This window comes from Triticum urartu, chromosome 1 (assembly GCF_003073215.2).
Source record: "Triticum urartu cultivar G1812 chromosome 1, Tu2.1, whole genome shotgun sequence".
Lineage (NCBI taxonomy): Eukaryota > Viridiplantae > Streptophyta > Magnoliopsida > Poales > Poaceae > Triticum > Triticum urartu.
In genome coordinates, this window is record NC_053022.1 from 416,196,892 (window position 1) to 416,206,727 (window position 9,836).

The 9,836-nt window shown below is 44.5% G+C and overlaps 1 long non-coding RNA gene across 1 annotated transcript; it reads right to left on the reverse strand.

Annotated features, from left to right (window-relative positions):
• Positions 1–8,433: 8,433 nt before the first annotated feature.
• LOC125534938 lies at positions 8,434–9,465 on the reverse strand. The gene is made up of 2 exons (XR_007294561.1): positions 9,292–9,465; positions 8,434–8,687 (listed from the first exon to the last, which is right to left on the reverse strand). It is a non-coding gene; the product is annotated as an uncharacterized LOC125534938 (long non-coding RNA).
• Positions 9,466–9,836: the final 371 nt, after the last annotated feature.

Below are 9,836 nucleotides of genomic sequence, written 5' to 3' on the forward strand. Positions count from 1 at the left end.
CCACCGAAGGCCAGCGCTTCCTCTCGCCATGGCGGATAGAAGAAAGAAGCGGAGGTCGAAGGAGACAGATGATGGGAGAATGTGGAATGCCGCCCCCCTCCCCTCCTTATAAAGGGTCGGAGTCGGGGCTCGGTCGCCCCACTCGACCAATCCGGTCATCGGGCGCACAGGGAATCAGGACCGGCCTGCTGCCCCAATCAGTGACTGCCCGGTTTCCCGCTTCCTCCTCCTGCCACCTACATGTAGGACACATGGCGAGCGAGTAGCATTAAAGGGACAGGCGAAGCGGCCGCTCCCCACCCCGTGATCGTGGGGCACGGGCGCCTTGAAGACCATGACCTGAGTCCACCCAAGTAAATGGGTCGTGCCTCTGTGCCTCCCTCCTTTTACGAGGAAGGCGCAGGCCGCCTCTTTACCACGATGTGATGCATGCATGCGGAAACCGCCCCATGCATGCCCCCCACGTCGTGCACGACCCTCCATGTCGCGCGTTCAACGTGGTTCATGGGGAAGTGCAGCGGACGAGAAATTACTATGGTGAAATCCGCCCCACCTGCCCGCGCACCGTTCTAGGCCTAGCCCAACAACGTGTCGCACTTATGTATGGCCCAGGCCCGGGGGCTCCTGTCGGTGTACAAAAGTAGGGGCTCTCCTTTTAACCGCTTTACTTGTGCACGGGCAGTCAGAGCCACGCGCCGCGGCCAAACTTAGCAGGGCAGAGGAGGGAAGCTGGAGAGAAGCCGAAGCACGAGGAAACCAAGGCAACGCCAAGACCAGAAGCGCGGGAGGGCGAGAGGGCGAGGTGGACTCCCTCGGCAAGGTCCTTGCCGAGGCGGCCCCCCGAGCCCCGGCAAGAGCCTTGATGAGGCAACTTGCCCGATGCCAGCGGAGTGAGCCACGCTTAAGCCCACCGGCTCCAACTTAACCAACTGCGTTGGAACTGGCTCGGGAGGCACCTCTGTGGTGGCATGCAATTCTTCGTCAAGCTCATAAACATATGAGTTCACATGTGGACCAGAAGACGGCGACCCTCGGCAGGATCCTAGCCGAGGAAATCCAGAAGACCCCCGGCAAGACCCTTGTCGGGGATGGCAGCAATGCCATGGCAAGACCCTTGCGGGGCCCCCGGCAAGACCCTTGCCAAGGTCGTCAGCAGGGCCACTGCTAGGCCCATGCCAACCAAGACTCCGCCACCAGCCAAGACTCCGACGCCGTTCGCATGCAGCTGCCAGCGCAACCAGCTGGGCAGGCACCTGCGTGGCAACATGCAGCTGCCAGGCCAAATCAGCAAGCACCTATGTGGCGTCATGCAGATCTTCATGAAGGCCCTGCCACCGCACCACCTCAGCTGCCTGCCTACCTACATTGCGCCGCATGCATCGCTAGCATGGGCGCGTGTCGAGGCGAAGCGAAGCGGCGACCGACGGGACGTGCCTCATTCCCATCCCGATAAAGCTAATGGACACCTACGTAGCACATTTAATGCGCTTTGTCCCGTAATGCCGTGCGATAAGCTCGCGCACTGTAGGCCTTTCCACCTCCCATGTGCCACTGTGGCAGCCCCTTTTTCTACAAAAGGAGGCCCGAGACGACCAGGAGGGGGATTCGGCTTTTTGGAACGGCGCAGCCACCATAGCTAGTTCAGAAAGCTCAAGAACACTCAATCCATCCACCAAAGCAGTACTAGGGTTTTACGCATCCTTGCGGCCCGAACCTGGGTAAATGACCCGTGTGCTAGCTTCTAAACCTGCTCTTCTCACGACCTCGCGCCCGCCGACCGTAGAAGGGATCCCAGTGATCCCATAGGTGTCGTTCTCACCGACAATATGTCATTTTGGAGCTAAGTAAGCTTATTATGTCATTTTGGATGAAAATAAGCTAAGTATATGATATATATGAGATTATGGAGGTTATAATGCCATTTTTAACCTAAGTAAGATTATTATTCCATTTTTGACATAAGTAAGCTAAGTATTTGTCATTATTGAGCTAACCTAGGTAACTAAGCATATTAGAGCTAACTTAGCATATTTGAGCTAACTTAGAGCTAACTTAGGTCAATTTGGAGCCAACTTAGGTAAAATGTGTCATTTTGGAGCTAACTTAGGTCATTTTGGAGGAAACGAAGCTAAGTATAGGTCATTTTAGAGCTAACTTAAGTAAAATGGACCATTTTTAGCTAAGTAATCTTATTATGTCATTTTGGAGGAAAATAAGCTAAGTATATGATATTTATGAGGTTACAAAGGTTATTATGCCATTTTTTTTACCTAAATAAGCTAATTTTGCCATTTTTTACATAAGTAAGCTAAGTATATGTCATTATTGAGATAACCTAGGTAACTAAGCATATTAGAGCTAACTTAGCATATTAGAGCTAACTTATGTCATTATGGTAAGCATATCGGAGGTAATAAAGCTAAGTATATGTCATTATTGGAGGAAATTCTGCCACAAAGACGATTTCACTTTCAGAGCTGAAGATCAGACCTCTATGGTTCCCCGAAAGTTGGATGGTGAGCCTTTGAAATTGTGTGGATATGGAACGTATGTCGATGGAGAATTTTCCATGCCAATGACCACTTCGTCGGTTCACCCTCGTCGACGTCATCTATCACCAGTGGTGTAGCTTTCTCTTCCTTCAGACCTAACTTGCCCATCGCCTCCTCCAGTCATGCCCTCACCGCACGTGGCAAGAGAGCGCCTTCCTTCCCTTTGACATCGCCAAATGGATCCATCCCGACACCACCCCCGTATGCGCCCCACCGATCAAGATCAATCGTGCGTCCCCTCGAAACTATAATCGCCTAACATGAGGCTCCTATGTTTTCGGGGGAGTAGACCAATGGCTGCGATCACAGTGGTGCTCCCGTCAACCAGAGTTCGACTCCTATGTGGAGCCAATATATCTGGGGTTCTCACTAAGGAGGGGTCTATAAGGCACCTATCCCGTTTGAATGTGTAGAGAAAATGATTCCCCGCGATAGCCTACGTAGACGTTGCTTGAGGATGAGGATGAGGATTATACGTGTAATTCTCTCCAACGTTTTATGGTACACAATATTCATCTAAGAAGCCTACAGGCCACCAACAGTCACGCCTAGAACTCCACTGACACCGATGACTCCATGAAGGGGACCTTCAAGGAGAAGAACCTCGCAGGTGTGTCGGTGCGGTGGGCGGGAGGAGCGGGCTACGGAACAATGCAGTGTATGGGGGATAGCGATAGGTTACCAAAGAAAGATCTAATTTGTTCGTCTAGATGAAAACAGTTTTAAAGAGAAAAGCTTAGACATTAGTAAATAGAAAACTAATATAAGTACAAGGGATAGCATACATCCGAGGACAGATGAAAAGGTTCATCAAAAGTTATCACAAAATTCTAAACATTTATCAATCCATCGATAAGTAGACCATTTAGGACGGCGACCACTCCTCGGATCCGTAAGTAAGGAATAAAAATAGATGAAGGAAACCTTAACTTTTTTAGATATTTTTAGACCATACGTATTTTTTGGGCAAAACTTTTTTTGATAGTAAATATTTGGTTAATAAGTGGAGGCGTTCGGCATAGTTTATAATAGCTCAACTAGCCTAGCACTAAAATCCATTTTGCAACGGCTGATCATTTTTTTGCGAGAAAACTTTTGATCTACTCCTCCATTCTTTTGACGTAAGATGTATTAGCCTAGCACAAGAAAGAAAGAGATACACGAAATCAAGAAAGATACTTTCCTTCCTTTCCTACAAGGAGAGTGTCACGCCCAATATGCGACTCTATCCTAAAGGAACTTGAAGGTCCCACCAAGGATAGCACCGCATCTTGACACGCTTTTGAAAGGTGGATATCATTACATCGTACCATTACATAATAGTTGGGGATACATACAAGACATACAAATGCCATAAGAATACATCAACATCATACATGCGAACAACATCCGACTACAGATGTAGCACAAACAAAAGCTCAAACGACATCCACCCTGCTAGCCCAGGCTGTCGACCAGGAACCTAACCCAAGATCGATGAAGAAGAAGAACTCCAAAACAAGTAAACATCGCTCTCACGTCATGATCATCACATTACATGTACCTGCAACTGTTGTTGTAGTAAACTGTGCGCCACGAGGACTCAACAATCCCATTACCATGGGTATCAAGACTAGCAAAGCTTAATGGGTAGGAAAAGAATAAGTGGTGAGGTTGCAGCAGGGACTAAGCAATGTATGGTGGCTAACTCACAAGTACAAGAGGAAGATGAGAATCTACGCAAACGGTCGCAAACTAGTAATGATGAAGAAGTGATCCTGAACTACTTACGTTCAAACCAACCGTGTTCTCCTCTCGAACTTCCCCGAAAAGAGATAGTCACGGTTAAGCACTTGGTTGGTGTATTTTGAATGAGTTTACTTCAAGTCCTCTACAACCGGATATTAACAAATTCCCATCTGCCACATAACTGCGGGCATGGCTCTCGAAAGTTTAAACCCTGCAGGGGTGTCCCAACTTAGCCCATGACAAGCTCACGATCTGCGGAGACAATCCTCCATCGCAGGACCCTCCGATCAGACTCGGAATCCCGGTTCACAATACATTTTGACAATAGTAAAACTAATCCAGCAAAACCTCACAGCGTTCCGACACCCTAATAGTAGCCGCACATATCTCGTCTGAGGCCATGACCGGATAAGCGAAGCGTACATGATCCAAATACCCCAAGTTGCCTAGGGGTGGTCCCGCACGGTGCTCTAGTTTGGGACCAACATGGCCCCCCTGCTATGTAGAAAGAATCCGCGGGTTCATGACGCCCTATGCCAATTAATTATTTAGTTCAAGTATTATTATGGCAAATGTTAAAACCAATGTTGAGCCTTGCTGGAAGAGTTTTATTCAAAGCGAACTGTTAAGAGGGGCCCATAAACCCTCACCATGTTAGGAACGCAAAATCAAGGAACATAACACCGGTATGACGAAAACTAGGGTGGCAAGAGTGGAACAAAACACGAGGCATAAGGCCGAGCCTTCCACCCTTTACCAAGTATATGTGTGCATTAGTTAAAATAAGAGATATTGTGATATCCCAAAATATCCATGCCCTAGCATGGCACAACCTGCACCTGCAACTAGCAAGGCTATAAGAGCGGCTGAGCAAAGTGGTAACATAGCCAAACAACGGTTTGCTAGGAAGGGTGAAAAGGTTAGAGGCTAATCATGGCAATTTGGGAGGCTTGATAAACAAGTGGTACATAGCGCGACACATCGATAGCATCGTGATAACTAGCATAGCAAAGATAGTAGTGAGATCCAAGGTGATGGTCATCTTGCCTGAAATCCTGCTAGGAAGAAGAACGAGTCCATGAAGAAGACGATCCCACGTAGTCGAACGAATCCTCACAATCGCAACGAAACAGGAACTATCGAGAAGGAGCACAACTGGAAAGAAGCAAGCAACATGGTAAACACACAACACATAAACATGACATGATTCTCAACCAAGTATGATGCATGGCAAGGCTATATGATGCTACTCATGGCAAGAGATGATGCATACAAGAACAACACATCAAAGCAAGTTTAAATGAGGCCGAAAACAACATATAACAATTCTGGTAAGTCCTCATATGTAAATTTCGAAATTGGTACTGATCTGAATAAAACTTTATGTTAAAGTTGTTAAACATCAAGTTAAAGTGCATCAAGATGATCTACACGGTTTTCTAGTCAAGTTACATATAAAGTTCGTTTAATTCGGAGCTACGGCCTAGAAGATATGAGCAAAACAAGTTAAACATGGCACTGATTGCAAAATGCAAGGAAAACAACATCACAAACACTCCAAAATAAGGATTCAACAAGGCAACATGAAACTACATGCACAACTAAGCAAGTTTCATATAGAGCATGTTCAAAACGGAGCCACGGTTCAACACATACACCCAATTCACGTTTCAAACACAATCTGCCGAAAAGAGCAACTAAGCACTTTGCAATCAAGGAAACAACAAGCTAGAGGAAACATATGGACACAAACTTGATATGCACTCAAAGTACAGATTGCATGCTCCAAATTACACTAAGTTTCAAGTTCATAGGCATCCGGATTAATCCAAGATGATCAATGCGAAAAGCAACTTGATAACACAGATTATGACTTAGTGAAAAACAGATCATATGCTTGAGGAGAAATAACATGTTGACATGTTGGAGGCATGAAACAACGATGCTATAGTGCAAGAACATAACAAGCAAAAGCATGGCATTCTAGTACAAGTTGAACATGGCAAAACATGATTACTAAGCATCTCCATAAGAGCCCTAGATCAATGGCAAAATACATGGGCATATAGTAGACATTATATACTTTAACTTAGTCCATGGGCACAATTTCATATGAGGAATGGAGTAATTACTATGATTCATGCAAATAGGAACATGTTGTTAACAGGATAACATATTTAGCATGATGGCAACTTGAGAGCAAGAAAGAGACAAGCTACAACAAGTTATATGGCAACCAAGGGCATGGCATAAAATTACACATAACAAAGAGCAAAAACATCAAGGCATCATAACCATATGACTCATGGACTAGTGGGAACCATCAAGACAAGTTTGAATTTTATAACAGTTTCAACAAGTGTAAAACAACAACTTTAGCATAGCATATTAGCAAGCTTGGAACCGAGGTCATATGAAGTCTAAAATTATCAAACTTGGCATGTGGACAAAATACGCATAGCATACTTCATATCTTGTAATGGGAGCACCTCTAAAAGAGACATAGTTTAATTAATAACAAGCTCAAAACATGGCATCATGAAGTTAACAGAAAACTCGAACATCATTTAGGCATGTTCATGGCAATGAAAACATATGCTACAGGACATATATGAGGCATCAAATGGCATGGCATGATAGAGCATAACATGAACATCAAAACATGTCAACAGGCGGTGCGCGCGACGAGCTATGGGGCGGAGGCGGCGCGAGCTGGCGGCGACGCAGCGGCGGCACAAGGCGACGATGCGGGCGGCTCAGGCGCCGGCATGAGGCGCGGCCCGGTTCGGCCCGGTGGCAGGCCGGCAATGGGCCCTGCGGGCCTGCGTGGAGGAGATGGCAGCGGGTGACATGGCGCCTTCCGATTCGTCGAGGGCAGTGGCGTTGGATCCGTCCGGCGCGGACGGACGTGTCCGGCGGCGTGGAGGGAAGATGGCAGCTAGGGTTTGGACTGCGAATTTGGACGACCTATATATAGGTATAGGGAGCTAGGAGAGGGCAAATGAGGTGCGATTTTCTCCCACACGATCGCGATCCAACGACGGAGAGGATGGAGGGGGTTTAGATGGGCTATTAGGCTATTATGAAGGGGTGCTGGGCTGCAAAGAGAAGGAGGGGTTTCGGTTAACGCGGTTAACCGTTGGGGCATCAAACAACCTCCAAATGGAACGAAATTTTACAGGCGGTCTACCGGTGATATACCAAGGCCACTTGACAAATCTCGGCCCTTGATGAGAACATTTTTTCCCGCTCACGAAACGAGAACTGGAAGGTGCAACGGGTGCATGTGAGAGTGTCGGATGTCGAAACGGACAATGGAGAAAGTGACCGGATGCAAGTTTTGAAAAATATGATGATCTAATGCACATGATGACATGGCAAAATGTAGCACACAAGAAAATGTAATGGCAACAACGACGAATAACTGGAAGACACCTGGCGCATCGGACTTGGGGAGTTAAAGAGAGATACATAAAATCATGAGAGAGATACTTTCCGTTTCTCTAGAGGAATAAAAAAGAAATTACGAGGAATTATAAGAAATGCAACTGAGGCAGTATTCACCAACTGTCAGGTAGTTCAAAGAACACTAGAAGTAAAATTTACATCCAGGTCCATAGACCACTTAGCGACGACTACAAGCACTGGAGCTAGCCAAAAGGCGCACCTTCGTCATCACCCATCCTTTGTCGGAGAAGGGCAAACATTGTTGTGGTAGATAGCCAGGAACAAAAATACGCTGCAGCTCGTTAGTTTCCAGCTGAATATGTTTGATGGACCATTGGTATGCGCTTATTTTGTGTGCAATAACAATGAATCTATTTGGTCCCAATAGCCAATAAGCCATAATATGTTTTCCAGCTGTCCTAGCTCTTGGTATCAAAGATGATTGTTTGCTACAGAATTATTGAAGTCGATACATCAAGGTCTGCACAAAGGTATGGATAAGTTTAAAAGATTTGACACTATCTAGTGTATAGTTCCAGATTCAGATGAAAAAACATTCTGATTGAAATCATAGTATTAATTATACTTTCGTGGTAGATTTAATTTTAATTTTTCCCAAAAATTGTCCCAATACCATGAGTGTAATGCACGTGTATGTGAGCATCTATGTTAAAAAAGGCCATGATACGGGTTCAAATACAAAGACTAGGAAAATAAAAATGTTCAATTAAATTATTCCAGCTAGAAAAACAATTCATAATGCTCCCAAGTGAATCTTTATTTCCAAACATTATTCTTGGTCATTTTCTTGCTACAATTATCTGATGCATTCGCAGTGACCATCATGGCAGGTCCCACCTCCGTAACCATCTCTGTTGCAGATATCATTACAAAATGAAGGATCCATACATGGAGTGTAGGGTTCACGGTGCCCCTCGACGCCAATGTTAGCTTCCTTGCCTACAACAATAAAAAATAAAAGGTGCCATCAGAACCTCTTGTTGTTCGTATTTAAACTAGGATTCTGTGAAATCAATGTACTATGCAAATAGTAGGACAACAGTGGAGTGCTAATACAAACATAGGAAGAACATCTACTGGCTAGTATATAATTATTATGTACTATGGAAACCATATGTACCACGACAGAATTGTAATGGTGATCATAAAATCACAAGGAAAACACCTCTTTCTTTCCATGCCATTGTTAAATAACACTAGGTTTAAAGTACTATGAGGCATGATAACTTTTAAATAAGGGGATGAACGCGACGCACAAGTTTGCACTACAAGGAAAAATAGTTTTATATCTATTTTTTGCGAGTATGAGGAAAAAGATACTTGCCTATCTTAACTAAACACCTCACTCTATTAGGCACGGTTGAAACACTTTTCTCTTGCAAAAATACTTGCATATATTAACTTGAACGATCAAACATCATAAGAAACATTCATATCATTGGCAACAGAGAATGATGCTATAGGATCAATTTTTTATCTAGCTCTAGGAAACCACAAATTCATATATACTACAGTTGATAAGCTCTGGTAAATAGAAATGTACCTATGTTCCTCCCTGATGCTTCACTCGACAATAAAGTGGTTGAAACCATCAAAAGTGCCATCAAGCACAGAACACCAGTGTTGATCCGGATTAGAGACATAATGAAATTGTTTAGTGTTCTCTTCTCCTATGTCCGTTTGGTTTAGACTTGTACTACTTTGCTGGTTCCTTCTGCTTTTTATATAGAGGCATGGCCGATTCTTGGAGTATCAATGTTTGCCATTTTATTCATTCCTGGTTTGGCGAGTTTCCTTTTTACGATTCGCCGTGATTAATAAGGATCCTTGCATTATACGCACATCATGGAATATCCTATAGGTATCGATTGACAGACTACAAATACATCCATAAGGAGTTTCTTAGTATTCCATATACACAATTAGGGCATTTATTGCCTCCTAAAAATAACCATATGAAATTAATTAGTTTTCCATTATAACATTGTGACATTTTATTGGCTCCCAATATTATTTACAGACGAAATTAATTAGTAATACTCCATACCAAGATTATGGTATTTATTCGCTACAAAATTACAAGGGAAA